The 15,888-nt window shown below is 39.0% G+C and overlaps 1 long non-coding RNA gene across 1 annotated transcript in view; it reads right to left on the minus strand.

The window, feature by feature from the left end:
• LOC308070134 overlaps positions 1-15,888 on the minus strand; it is a 55,489-nt gene that overhangs the window by 7,788 nt on the left and 31,813 nt on the right. The window contains exon 2 of the long non-coding RNA XR_013930636.1: positions 5,398-5,484. This is a non-coding gene — a long non-coding RNA (uncharacterized lncRNA). The remainder of the gene's footprint in view (positions 1-5,397; positions 5,485-15,888) is intronic.

Consider the following 15,888-nt stretch of genomic DNA (forward strand, 5'->3'; position numbering starts at 1 on the left):
ATGTACCAAAAATGAGGATGGATATTGCAAACATGACAACTTACAAGTTGAGACAAAAAATCCTTTGAAAGCCCAACGCTTACTCTAAATGTAAAAGACAGATATTAGCATAGCTAAAACAATGAAAGCTCCAGTTAGCAACAGAATGTCAGACATCACTACCTTGGAGAAAAGCACCAGGCTTCTGCAGCGGAAGTCCAGGTTTTTTAAACCCTCCTTTCCTTGATTTCAAAGGGGAGAAACTTTGCAGAAGTATTTTGTATATGAACCTGCTCTGCTTTTACTCCCAGATACATGAAGCCTTTGTTTTAATTAACATAGTTAACAAATGTTTTCTTCAGATAGCTATCTGGCTGAGAACTGACAGCACAGTTAATTAGCGCCTTCACCGCAGCATGATATGCCCTTCCTTTTTGGGTGCAAGAAACACACACAGGCCTCCAAAGGCACCTCTAGGACTCCAGTGATGACTCCCTGGCCTGTCAGGCTTTTTTCAAAGCTAAAGGGTTCCCATTTTGACGTAGGAGGCAGTCATTTAAACTTTTAAAACTAATCCTGCCCACAGCAGATTAGTTTAATATATAAACACATTCTACCACATAATCAATCTGCCCTCATGCAAAAGCCTGCACCGTATATGCAATATATAACCGCTACTGTTAGAATACTAAGAAAGGAGGGGGAAATACCAAAACAAGTATTTATGTAAGAAAAGAAGGAACCAGAACACCTACTGAGATCTTCATCTGGTGTTGCCATTCCAGTTTTTAGTTCTGTTTCTTGCCTTAAAAATCCTGAAACAAAATGGGATTGTCCCACTGTGCTGTGAGTTTATACAAAAAAAAGTAGACAGGTAGAAGCAATCAGCTCTGAGAAAGGATTTACTTTTACTTCAATTGGGCGAGTATATGTGCGTATGTTTTTAATTAGAAATAAGATGTCTCTGCTCATCTTGCTCTGATCCATGCTGTGCCAACTTAAACCCTGCCAATGAATTTGAATAGTCAGACAAACCTCTGTCCCTCCCCAAACATCCACCATTCACATTAAATAAAACACATAACAATGGAGGGAAAGTAGACCTGAAAAGAACTTATTTCCAAATGTAAAGGTCTAACCTGAGGATAGCTATTTACATGCAAATCTGAATTCTTCTTGCTCGTACACATGGACCAAGTATTATGTGTTCACTTAACACTCTAAGCTTCTCTTATGCGATTAACAGGGAGGAGCAAATTAAAGGAAAATGGAATGGAAATCCCCCGAAGCAATGAAAGAGAACCATACCTCCCCTGCTCCCAAACTAGCAAAAGACCCTGAAAACAAACTTGTGTGCTCAGGGCAATAAGGAGGGAAAAAAATGGGTTGGACACCAAATCCTTCTTGCACAGCGAATGCCAAGCCAGCCTGCCAAATCACGGGAGAGCTCTGCTGTTAGCATCAGCTCTAACGACTGATCTGCTCTTTGTCCCTTTTGGAGCACATGGGAAAACGTCTTCATTTCGGCCAGCCTCCAAATCAGTCCGACCTTTGCAAAGCTCACACAGTACAGATGCTGATGCACCTCTGAAATGCCTTACCGTAGCAATCGTTAAGCATGTGGCCACCTGTTCCGTAAAACTTCAACTATATTATACATATCCACTGCTGCATGTCACTACTAGTTCAAAAGCTGGGCTTCCAGTTTGGAAACTAGAAATACCAAATTTCACCTCCAATATTTATTTTTTTTTTATCTGAATGCAATGAAAAAAAAATGCTGTGAAAATTTGGTGTGAAGACAATTAAAAAGGGGTAAAGAAAAAAATTCCATAGCCCATCTGTGAAAACAGCATGCTTGTTGGTTTTATCCGAAGAGTACTTTCAATGAAAAGCTTCAGAAAGCTACCAGAATTGCCTGTGGCAGCAGTAGCTACATCTGAACTGGGCAGAAAAACCTACAAGCCCAATGCAGTGCTGGAGCCGTTACAAACTCTCAGGAATCCAGGTCAGGCTGTAATAGACCCTTTTCCCTGTATCTGCAAGAGATGAACTAACCCACACCTTCTCAATTGAAATTTCAACCTCAATGAGCTTATGTTTTCCTTTTATACATAAAGAAGTAATTGTATTTTACCCTGCTTATCTGAATCGGAATGGTCTCTCTACTGGTGGATCCAACCAAATGAGCTACTCCCAAGTTACCACTTTGCAAAAGTAGAAACTGCTTCTATTAATTCACAGAGGCAAGGCCAGGTGAAGTAGCTACTCATTTAAGTCCTAGTCCTTTTTAATTATCTTTATTATTTTAAAATTGTTCATAAATATGTTCAGGGTTAAGGCAGGACTACAAATTTTCAGTGGTATGTACATAAAAGATCAGACCCACACTAACACAACAATGAAACAAGTTGCTGTAATTTTAACCAGAAAATCACCTAAATTTTACAAGAATAAGATGCAACATTAGTTAGAACATCACAAACTGGTCTATTCTAACCTGTCCTGTACTACTCCAGTCATAAGACAATAGTCAAAAGTCTTATGGAAATAGTTGGCAGACGCAACACCGTGGAATGAACCCTACTGTGAAAGCCAAGTGCTAATATGAAGACACCAGCTCCAGAGACCTCCACGAATTCTAGTCTCATCAGGTCATCATCTTTTCATATGATCTATCTGTAAATGTCTTTTGACTTCATCTGCATTTGGTAAGCAAGATAATGAGTAACAGGGAAAGGAATCAAAAGAAGACACAAAGAAGGTTTAACTAGCACAGAGAGCAGTTTGATGCTTACTAGTACTTACTATGGCACGTAAGCAAGTACTCATCTCAGAGGATTCAGACACTAGATTCATCAGCTCCTGCCTCCCCTCAGTAAAACCTGGCTGCAGCCTCACCCTTGAGCGCGTCATGCAGAGCCCGTGACGCTTCACTGAGCTTGGAAGATCCTGGGAAATCCTCATGAACAGTTGCCTATTGCAAGCAAAGGCTCATCTGCCGATTTTGTTCCTTCATCATAAACATTATCTATGATTTCTGTTACACACGCAGCATCCTCCTTGCATTCTCTGGATTTTAGAAAGCTAACAGTAATTCCATTTTCTGATGAGGGGAAGGAAAACAAAGCATCGTTGTTAGACTGTGCTAACTGCTCTGCTAACAGGTAACTGCAGACTTGATCTAGCTGTCAGTGGAAACTCAGTAAGACCCTCCTAGATAGTGTTGACAAATGCTTTGATATGCGTATTTTAAAACAGTATCTCCAGTCTATAAAAGCACTGTTTATCAAATGAAATATATTATGCTTTAAAATTCCATTATATGCATTTCAAGGGAAAGAAATCTCACTGCAGCAAATAATACTACTAAAATGTTTGAGGTACAACTCTCTCACCCCTAGTTCTTGCAGAAACTGCAAACAAATAATTAGCCCTTCTGAACTCCAGAGTATGTAGCCTGTAGTTAATGTGATGTTACTAACGAATTTATAAACATCAGGCTCCAAAGCCAATGCTGAGATATTCCATCATAATTTAGATCTCTCATTAACTTCACCACCCTGACCAACATGCTGTCACTGGCAGAGCATTTGACAGTTTACATTACCTGCAGACATGAGTTCGTGTCAATTCAATTAAGAAAGATTAATTCCAGAACTGACAATGCATAAATATTTTTAAATTACACCTGGCCTTGTTGGCAGTGCTTACTCCAATACTGACTTCAGAAGAGAGAACATGTCTTTAGCCTCCTGGGCAGAAAGGGAAACTAGAAGGAAGGTGAAAGAAAGAATTTATTATGAATTCAGTATTCCATCATACTGTCCGAGTCTATCTTTTTTAATCTCCCCTCATCGTCCCCTCCCAATAATTAAACAAGCATATCTCTCACTGTCTGTTACAGAATGAAAGGAAACAGGAAAGATTCGATCCAAACAGCCACTGCCAGAAAATTGTCGGCGACATCTCTATGACGATCATTTGCTGACTGGTTTAGGTCTAATTTGTGTACATTATTTCTTTGGAAGGCATTCCGATACCATGGTGATAGACACCATATGAGAATGTAGATAGATAACATTTGACATTTATCTTCATGAACAAAGATCTGGGTAACTCCCCACTGATTGCACTTCTGATGAGTGAAGATAAATGTCACATTAGACTAAGCCATCTCATATTCTAGCGAAACACTCTTACTCTCTGCTCTGGCGCGTAAAAATGTCTAGCTTCAGTGCATATGAACAGGCTTAACTAGGTAAGCAACAAGCACAGGGTGATATAACGATTTGTTCACTGCCATCAAACAGGTCAGGAGCCAGAGGAGCCAGATTCATTAAATTCTGGTCCAAGGTTTAGTCTACTAGAAAAAACTTTCTCTGAGATTTCAATGTAACAATTACACAGCCGTTGCCTGAAAAGAGTATTTTAAACACCAAAAACTCTCCCACTACAGCCAAATCTGTGCCATACCCAAGTGAACGCTGTTGAGAAAGAGTGCGGTCCCACACATGAATATCACCAGTATCCTGCTTTTGGGACCAGAGCCTTATCTTTGTGCTAAATTATGCTGAACTATGCAAATGCACCAACTTCAGTGATACTAACACACTGGCTGATGCAAAAGAAGGTGGACATCCTTAGTGCAATAGGAGTGGGAATCTCTACTAAAACGTAAACTGGGAGTACAAGACCAATGGGAAAGGCAGTGAGAGGTAACACAAAACCACAGTCCTGCCATTTTGAAGTTGATGGCTCATCCATGGACTGTTTCTTCTGTCCTATTGAGTGAGCTTGGTATTAGGGTTAATTGTGACGAAAGAAGTTACAGAATCCAGAACCACCTGACATAAACATCCCTGATTCTGATGCTTAGACACGATTTCTCTAATTTTTCTGCACCCACTGGTTGAAAAGACAGATTGAGTGGCTTGCAAGGTACCTTAAACTTATCAGATTTGAGTACTTCTATACTTACCAACATGAAGCAACATAAAGCCCAGACAAATACAGCAAGAAAAAACAAACCCAGGAAGTAATAGTGTTTTCAAATCCCTTCTAAGGGAGATTTGCCCTTCTTGAGCAGATATTAAAACACTGGCCCAATTCAGGGTTTTAGCTTGGTTTCCTAAGAAGCAAAGGCTTATGCTACCATCTTGTTTCTCCACCCTCTCTCATCAGTCCTTTCCTATAAAGCTTGAAGATGCCGGCCAGGCTCCATCTCACAGATGCAAGGCTTCTAGATGACCAGCAGCATATAAGAAAATACAGGATGGATTCAATAACAAGCGTAAGCATTTTCATGTTGGACAGCGGGCAGATATTATTAGATACCTCTACTCCCTATAAAGTTTGTAGAGCAAAGTAGATGACAAAATCAAAGCCAAAGTAGTCAGCATGTGGAACAGCCTATACCTGACCAATAGAGAAGCGCTCGGGGCAGGTGTGTCTGCAATTCACCTTCTGCAGGGCTTAGCTTTCTTCATTGACCTGAAGCCTCCCCTGTGGGTAGAGAATGACACCAAGACTGATGCTTACCCAAGCCAACATGGAATTTTAGCCCTCAAAGACTGTTGTTCATTTTATCCAATGATTTCCTTGTATAAAGGTGGTGCTCCCTTTGGTATTTTCCTAAATATTGTATTTTTAAATCCTGGGTTGTATTTGCAAGCATATTAATTGTTTGCCACTACTGTTATCATAAAGTATGCAAACAACACATTTCTGGATTCCGTCATCAGCTTAGGGGGTAACTTTCAGTTCTGTTGGATTTTTTCATTTTTTTTCCAAAGGCTAATGATTTTTAGGATGTGCCAAGAGAAACAAAATGTTTCAGAGGCTAAACCTTTTTCAAGTAATTTCAGGATTTGCCAATTTCAGGAAATGCCAAAACCCAAACAAATAAAAACCCCGAAGAAAATAAAGAAATTTGTCTCAAATGCCACCAAGGCAGCATCTGAGACATTTCATATGTTCAATCTCATACCTCCCCAAAAACCCTAACACGATGGGGCGGGGTGCCGGGAAGAGTGGTCCATGTGTGACTACAATAGTGGGCCTCTGTATAAACCAAAGATGCTTAGAGTGTCTGGAAAACAAAATAATATACAGGCACATTACAGTTTTCACTTAGCCAATCAGGCTTGACTATAAACATACTACATCTGACCTGGTCACCACACATATCAAAGCTATTTTCACCAGATCCTGTCTGACTGACAAAAGGCACCACCACCTGTGGGTTTCCTGCTTGTGGTGAACATCTACTTGGCCTTTTGAGCACTGAAATTCATTAATCTTAGCAAGCAGAGAGAACTGCAGCTGAATAAAATTTCTGTGGAAGCTCTTCGTTAGAGCAACATTTAATGTTTTGTATTCTTAATTCCATAAATGCACTAAAGAATCCTCGACTTACTGAAACTTAATGAAAATGAATTTGAAAACAAGAGCACCTACACCAATGGATAGTGTCAAGTCATTAGAAATATGTAGCTATGAAAACCAGAATTAAAAACATCACTATGATCCTAGGAACTCGTGTCACTGTGGAAATGATGTGATATGGAATGGAAAAAGACAGTCACAAATTGCAGTGAAGCCATACAGGACAACGCTTCAGCTGCACGGAAGTTACCAACCCAGGGAAACACACTACAGTAAAAGAGGTGACATTTCCTGCAAGATTTTTTTAGTTCAGCCACCTATTAAATAATTCCATATTCTTTAATCTAATCTCCTGGTTTAACAGAACAATTCCTTCACAATCAGTGCTAAATAATGTTGACTTTCAAGTGTCTCTAAATAACCAAATTGTAAACTAACTGTTGCTATTTTCTCCCATTTCAGCTTTGGAGGAGATGCCATTCAGATTCCATAAAATTCTTATGATAGTCATTGATTAAATCTTTTGACTTAATTTTTAGTGTGGGTGGGGTTTTTTGGGGGGTTTGTCTGCTTTTAGGTTTTGGGGTTTGTTTTCTTTTGTTGGTTGGTTGGTTTTTTACTAGAGGACTTCATTTTTATTTTTTTTTGAAGTCAGGTTTCCTTCAAACCAACATCCTCCAGTAGAGGGACAATAAGCTTGGGATCCAATGGAAAAACCGTTGAGGCAGTTTTTAGGGGGAAGTCAGAATAAGTCTGTTAAAGTCTGTTCTCTCTTCCTTTCTAAATGTCGTGGTTTATAACCCCAGCAGGCAACCAAGTACCACACAGCTGCTCCATCATTACCCCACCCCACCCCGCAGTGGGATGGTGAGGAGAATTGGAAAAAAAGGTAAAAAACTCATGGGTTGATATAAGAAAAAACTAATAATTGAAATGATAACAACAATTGTAATAAAAAGGAGAGAGAGGAATAAAACCTAAAAAGAAAAAAACCCCACAACCCCCAAAAAACAAGTGATGCAGCCCACTACCTGCTGACTGACGCCCAGCCAGTCCCCCAGCAGCGATCGGCAGCCCCAGCCAACCCCCCCCAGTTCATATACTGAGCATGACATTCTATGGCACGGAATATCCCTTTGGCTAGTTTGGGTCAGTTGTTGGGGCTGTGTCCTCTCCCAATTTCCCGTGCCCCCCCAGCCCTCTTGCTGGCAGGGCCTGAGAAATCTAAAGTCCTTGACTTAGTATAAACATTACTTAGCAGCAACTAAAACCATCAGTGTGTTATCAATATTATTCTCATACTAGATCCAAAACCACAGCATCAGCTACTGAGAAGAAAATTAACTCTGTCCCAGCCAAAACCAGGATGCTAACACAGCCATTTTTGGGCAGCTGACTGGTTTAGCTATGCCCTGGAACGTTGCCTTAGCTGCAGCACAGGCAGCATCATCACTTGGTGTCTCAGGAAACTGAGGGGGGTCTTATACTGTCATTTCTGTCCAAGATCAACAACAAAGCAAAACTTGCATCTTTAGGTAGAAAACCTGCTGTTCTGAGCTTTGGCCCAGAAGTCTTGATTCATACCGAATTTGTCCTACTGCTGGTAAAGTAGAATAGCTAATAAATCTCTTTAATTTAAAAATCTTCAGTAGTGTTTTGTTTGGTTTTTTTTCTTTTTTAAGGACTTCTGCGTTCCAAACAGTTTTGCATGCAATTTCAACTCACACTGCTCCCTTCACTGCATAGTCTGTTTTTTCATACAGACAATAAGTAAAATACAAATTTAGAAAAACCAAACCCACATAAAAACAAAAAGCAGCATAAGTGCAGTAGCAGAAAACTGTGTCAAAGCCTTTGGATTTAAGCTGGTTCACAGATCTTGAACTTAGAGCTGAAACATGACTTTCCCAGTCTAGCTCTTTGGTTCATTTACTAATTGTTCTGAAAGTATTAATATTCACTTCATTAACAGTTTGATAGATTTCAGAATACTGTGATTTTTATGAAGTGGGGACAATGAAAAAAGCAGCTGCTTCTTTTGAGAGTCCATTCAGTGAGATTATGAAATAAACCATGAATAGCAACTGAAGGACACTGCAGGGTTGTTAGATTTGGGGTTTTATCAGTATTTCTTGATATACTGCGTTATTTTTTTAAATTAGATTAGGTACAGAGACAAATGGCAGCTAAAATAACAAGAACAGAATGACTTATCTTGTGTCCTCCTCTGCAAATAATCTGTCCCATTAAGATGTTTGAATTGCAAAGACTAGCATCTGCATTTTTCTTTAGCTTCTCTGTAACCACAGAGGAGACAGACGTCCACTGCACTTTCCTTCTTAGGGACAACAGCATCCTGATACTGGGAGTAACTGGCTGTGTTTACTTGAGGGGACGGACCCATGTGCAGGTCACACTATTACTGTTCTTGCAATCAAGTGAAAGATGTTCCAGGCTGCAATTATCCTGGGGCTAGCAAGCACAGAGTAGACCAAGAGAAGTAAGGACAGCACAGCTTTAATTCTTGCTTTAGTCGTATCTTTCCTGACCACAAAAGAGATGCCCTGTGGCTCTGGCATAGCAAGATCACTAGCAGACTAATCAGCATTTTAACAGGAGCCTAAGTGCTAGAGATTCCCCCAAAGGCCTGGGTCAGCCAGTCTGCAGCAGAATACAAACTATAAACATTTCTTTCAGCTGTAAAACATAATGACACAAGTGTGAAAACAGAAAAAAGCTAAAAGGAAAAACTCATAAAAGTTGCACAATAGATTAAAAAAGGATTACAACAAGAGACAACAATGCATATGTGTGCACAAGTAAAGAAAATAGCCAGTAGCTATAGAAATCAGCTAGAAAATAAGGGTAGCTAAATGAAGCAGCAGAACGAACAAAATAAAAAAAAATTAAAAGGGCAAGCAGAAAAAAATAAAAAGTCCTCTCTCCCTTTGTATCCCATTTGTTTAACTGGCAAGATCTTTAGGCACAGTGCTACCTTCTGTGTTTCTAACACCTATAGCACAAACTTTCAGACGCTACAGAAAAATAAATACTTGAAGAGAATCACTGTGTAGCATGAGGCAGATGGTGCAGTATCAGGACAAAGGAGGCACTGAAAGGCTAACACATTTAAAGTATCTTATATTTTGGTTTTGGTCATGGAGGGCTGGTTTTGTTCTGACTCTTTGAAAAAGACTATAACCTACATTACTACATAAGCAGTGTCAGCATCAGGCAACAGAAGACCTCCCTCTGAGATGTTTAGACCCCTCTATGTTTTCCCGAGTCAATCCAATACGACCACAGGGAAATCTAAGTTCCCTAAAATAGAGGCCGTGAACGACATCAAACAGCACACTTCACTGCTAGCCTTGAAAGCAGCTATTTAAATTCTGTATAGGCTTTATCCTAATACTAGGTTTCGGTACAGATTTTTTTTTCTTTTTTACTATCAATGAATGGCTGTGGATAACTTTGCATTTACCAGTTTTTAAAGTCTCAAAATATTAAGAAGCCCCTAAAATTAATACTGTCCCTCACATTTTTCTTGTTTCTGGTTTCTTGTTTGTATGAACCATATCTAAATGATCTTCCAATCACAGATAATCTTTGACATGTTTTAAAACGTCCATTCTAGGCTATGTTAAGATAACCAGTTTTTGTTGTTTTTTACTAAGAAGGATAAAAATAAGTCTACTTTGTTCCTTGTACGTTTCAGTTTTGCATGATTTGCTCTTTAAGCTTCAGACATTTTGTGTGTTTCTAAAACATGCCAGAGCAAGAGTCACATGTCAGTAGCTGCATCAAAATATCACACTGATTAAATAACACCAAAAGACCTGGCCTAAAAATGAAATAGACAGGAAATTAAAAGTTACATCTGACATTTCATCTTGAACTCAAACCACTGAAAAAAGGTTAAAATGACAAAGATTCTTTTATCTATGAAATTCATCTGAAAGACTGAAGAACGAGACATAAGGTGGTAGACTTCAAGTTGCGCCCATCACACAGTCACCTTAAATAAGTTACCATCAACCTGGACAGACAAGAGAATGCACAGGACAATCCGGGATGCTGTCAGCAACGGAAAGGTGGCACTGCTCCCACCAGGTGCTCCCGTTGGCTTCGGAGCATTCTGAACGCTACATTCAGCTATAACAGGCACAACAGTATTCCTGATCACTTAGATCATTAAACGTTTCAGGATTTTTATAGGGGTAAATATATTGATTCCACTGGACAATTTATTCATTATTCTACTTTCCTTACAGCTCCACAGAGTGTACATCCTTCATTACCTTTCTTGGAAATATCATGGCTCTCTCTTAGAAGCAGATGAAGTGAAAATGTATTTATACATCTCTTCCAACTGAAAAACACTGTCCTAATCCACTTCTTCAGTAATTTCTTGGTCTGATGTATTTCAATGTTGTTAAATGTACCTCCAAAAACTGCTAGGTTTCAGCTCTTCTTAGAGAAGCAAAAATAATAAATAGAAAATACAATAAGACTGGCAGACCTAAGACCTGCTCTATCTAGCACAGCAAAAGAGAGATACTGAAATTAGCTGGAGCTCTCTGAACTACCACCAAGTCATCCTCAGATTCAGTGAGCCAGAGATTTGGAAAGCAGTGATGACCAATGAGCTTGTGCTCAATGAACGTCAAAAAGGTCTAGTAATTATCCAATCATGCCAGTACCAAGAGAGATGCTCCTTTATCAAAAGCATCTAAGCAATTTGGGTCCCTGTCTTTAACAGTAAGATTGCTTAGATACTTCTAGCTGAGCAGATACCTGAAAAAGAAACCAATCTCCCCAGTGGAAAGCTGATACACTTTGCTGACTCGTTCCATAGTCAGGTGACAAGAGGCTGTAATAAACCACAAGATACTGCCTTGAACTGTAAAAGCTTCATTAACTGGAAGTGTTGCCCTAACAGTTAATGGACCATGAAGAAATATCCAAAAGGTAAGATTATACATGAGCTCAGCTTTTTCCTTAAGCAGAAGACAAAGATCACTAAGTCTTCATCTGCCTTTGCTCAGAGACATAGATGACATTCAGCAGCTGCAGTGGATCCAATGGACATATTTCTATGGGGATGAACAAGGAGGCATGCGGCCAAAATTGAGTGTCCGTAGTTCTTTTTACATTGGTGGCCAAAGGAGCTTCATCATTGCTGGGTATGGCCAATGCTGTACAGTGTTCCCTCTAGCAGGGCCAAGAATCATGATGTTATGCTGCTGAGACCCACAGAACTCCGCATACCTGAGAAGCAGATAGTGCCCTTCTGGGCCAGAAAAGCATCTATCCCAAAAGCAGAAGATTTGGACTTACTGCCACCAAAAATGAACTAAGATGACTTAAACAGATTACTGATGCAAGAGAAGATTGACAACCAAAGCTTAAAAAAAACCCAACCCAACATAAAACCTGGGGCAAATTCTGTTAATTTTAATCCCCAGCAGGCATTTACAGGGGCTGAAGACAGATGGTAAAACAGCAGCAAACAACAGTAGGACCAAAATCTTCATGATTTCTCTACATGAGAGAGTTCTTCAACAGAGCATTTTATCCCCCCTGGCAGAGGAAGTGAAATTGTGCTAAACGTACTTCACCTGCACTGAACGTGAAGGGACAGCAGAGCATGAGCACACACCTTCCATGTGAAAGCAAAAAATTTTTCAGTCTCTGGAGAAACAGCACTGCATACTCGCAGTGTAAATGTACTTGGAGACTATCACTTCAAAAAGAACACAGTTGGGTCCAAATATCAGACATGATGCATAGTATACTGTATTACACTCAAGGTAGACATACTTAGCTAATGACCATAATACCACTTACTAATAATTAAAAAGATGGAATCCAAAATATTATCACTCTTACAGAAAATATATGAGTAATCAGCAGCACTGTGACCAGACAAGAAACAAAACCAGAACGTGTCTTGAAAGCAGAGAAGTCAGAAGTTCAAAAGCAAAGAAGAAAGGCCCGTGAGAGTAAAGACCTGTAACACAAGAAAGAGAGAGCACAACTGTAAGGAGCGAGAGTCCAGCAGCTAAATGAAAACAGGCCAGCTGAAAACAGGATACATGCAATGTGTGAAAGAGATTAATCCTTAAGAATCCAGACAGACAGAACAGCAGTCATATTTTGCAATAGACAGCTATGGTCACTGTTACACATGGCTCCACGTTGTACAGTACAGTCACAGCTAAGCAGCTATCCAGTCTCCCTCCCTTCTTTCCTCTTTTTTCTCTGCTTAGACTGTGGCTGAGGTTTCACCAGTGGAGCAACAGCTTAAGAAGAAAAAGAGTAAAACGGGGGAGGGGGCTAGTCTAGTCTAGTGGGATTCTGACCTCTTTCGTGTGTGACTCCAGGTAAGCCTCCCTGATCCTCTGGCAAGTAGATACGATAACGGAGTTGCACAGTGACAGGATCAAACAGTGGAATGAGTAAAACTGTGATGTGAAACTTAGGTTGTCTCCTCCTGACTTCTTTACAGCAAGGGTAAGGGATAGAACTGGACAAGGATGACAAGGAATTCTGCTTAGTAGGGAAGAAGACACTGCATGCAATGCACACATAATGAGCGAAGAAAATACAACAAATTTAAGAAAATGTTTCTGAGAAATGTGAAATTTTAGCTTTCCAATTACCTTCCCTCAAAATGACACTTCAACAGAAATGCTTTTTGCTTTCCTAACATTCAAAGATTAGACAGTTTAAACAAACCTCATCTTTTGTAAAAACACCTCTCAAAATCTGTGGGTAAAGGGAATCAACAATTTTTATGCAGATTAATAATGAGAGTCAAACACTACAAGTGCTTCAGTGGGTGAATACAGCATAAGGAAAACTATTTATCAATGGAAGATAGTATCAGCTTATCTCAAAACAGTACAACACATCTCGAGCCAGCAGATTTCTAAACATAGGAGAACAACTTCTTTCTTCCCCGCCCCCCCTCCCAGCAGTTTCTTAAGACACTTCCATAACATATTTAAAAACCCCAGAGATACATTCATAGTACTGTTTTTAACCTCCCCACAAATTAGGTCAGAATGCAAAAAATTGTCTGAACACAGTTATAATATGAGGAAGAATTCTAGTTTACTGAACAAGTGTCATTAATACTGCTACTACTTGATGCATATTGTACTTCACTCTGACTCAAAGTTTTTTGCCCCAAATCTGTGTAATTAAATGTATCATGGCAAACATACACATATTCATAAAGAATCTCCCATTTGTACTTGACCATGAAATCTTAGGGACTCTGTATAGCACACGAGTAAATAGTAAAAGATCTTCTCTCTAAGTCTCGTTATATGGGTCATGAATAATATTAGAAAGGATTGCTGTGTCTCAAAATTGGACAACAACAAACAAGGGAGCTACAGAAGAGGGATAACAAACACAATGGACCAAAAGAGAGAAACATATGTCCAAGGCACTATGTCACTGCCCTACTTCATTTATAAAAGAGTTGGCTAGTAATGAGCATTAGTTTACATTTTTTAATGGTATGACATTATTCTAGACATACATCTTCAGTCAAAACAGTAGTGGCACATTAGCTTACTTTTGTTAGCTTTACATCCAATATAATTCCAAAAGTAGCTAAAAAGCAAAACCATTTAGGAAAGATACGAAATTCAAACAGGACACACACAAGGAAAATCTATTTTAACCACATGATTTACCCAAAAAGAAGTGTAAAATCAACACAAACAGGTCCATTTTCATCTTGACTCTCTGTAGATGTTTAACGTAAAAATATGATAATTAACGTTTTTATATTCTTATGCTTAAGGAGTCATTACAATCAGCCTTTGTTTGCTACAGAGTTGGCAGCACAGACCTGCTGCATTTGAGAAGGGAATGTTTTAGGGTCATTTAACATTATATCACTCTTGGTGATCCAAGAGCTGCTATAATTCTGCCAAAGAGTATAGAGGGTTTCCCAGTCAAGTTTCATCCTGATTTTGATTATTGTTTATCTCTAGTCCACGTCTGAATAGTTGTAGTAAAATAGAGGAAGTTTTACTCCTGAATTTGAGGTCAGCTTGTAATGAACCATGGTTTCAATCGCATGAACAGCTGCTTCTTTTATAAGCAAAAAGGGTTCACTTACAGTTCAGGGTAACACAGTAATAATTTAAGGAACAAGGAAGCTTCTATTCATTTCTTTATTTTTTATATGGTTTTGAAACATTTTGACATCTGAGTGCCTATAGTGGACTTGTCTGAATAGAATGTAATATAGACAATATTCTGCTTTACAAAAAAATGAACAAAGTGAATTTTAAAACCAGAAATACAGTAGACCTATCAATCATCATATAAAAGCCTTTTTCATTGAGAACTTCATTTTTCATAGCAAGAAAAATTATTATTGAACTTCTAAAACTTCATAACTGAAGTTGAAAGGGATACAGTAAAGCAGGTACACTCTCTGAAAAGCAGGACCAAAAATATCTGGAAATGACAACAAACCAAAAGGGGAAAACAGCCCAAAACCCAGGACATTACTAAAGTCAATGGGACATAAAATTTCTTACAATTAACCAAGACCTCGACAGAAATAAAAGTTGTTTGGTTGTTTGGGGATTTTTTTCCCCCCATCTAATTTGCAAATGTACTTCTGGATGAGCAGGAATAATTAGAACTAGCTAAATAAAAGATTACCGAGGAATTTTACATTTGTTTTCTTTCACTTATTTGTCCAACTAAGAAAACACATCACCAGGCAGACACAGGATTAAGCCATTGCCCCCACCCACAGTTGCCCTGAAGAGAACTTTACCAGTTCTCCATCCTAACCTTTATGGAAGCCCACTGTGACTTCAGTTCAGCTTGGACTTCTCCAAGCTATTCCATACCTGTGCAACTCTGTTCATTGGACCTGCTCCTTATTTACAGCAAACAAAAATGTGAAGAGAACCTGGTGGTTTTTGGTTTACCTGACTCATTTCATAACACTAGAAAAATGCACACATATGGCTGAGTAATCTCATTGATACAGCAGGTGTCTTGATTTCCACCAGTCCTTTTAAAACAAGATTTTACTTGCCAGTACCAGCACACCCACACACACCAGGCTCTCCCATTCATTTAAATGTATCTAATTTCTTTGCAATGCACTTTAAATCTGTTTATTTCTCTTCTTTCTTTAGCATGTAGCCATCATCAAGTAAGAATGTTGCTAGCAGTGATTCACAGATTACCAAAAGGTTCACTAAAATTTAGTGGTATTGGGTTGATTTCTTTATAATATATTTTAGCAAGTGACAGCAAGGCAAATCCAAATCCAAGTGTTTGAGAGTTTTATACTACCCTAGGAGACAAAGCTATGGCAACTTCCAACTCACCTGAAGGATGACTGTCACAAGGATTTCTAAAACATAAACCCAGTTCTAAATGGGACAATGTCCTGAATTTAGAGGTAAATAAATGGCTTATTTACCCTTATTTACACAAGAGATCTAGCTGATGGTGAGAGAATCCCAGGAG

The sequence above is a fragment of the Falco punctatus genome, assembly GCF_963210335.1.
Source record: "Falco punctatus genome assembly, chromosome: 9".
NCBI lineage: Eukaryota > Metazoa > Chordata > Aves > Falconiformes > Falconidae > Falco > Falco punctatus.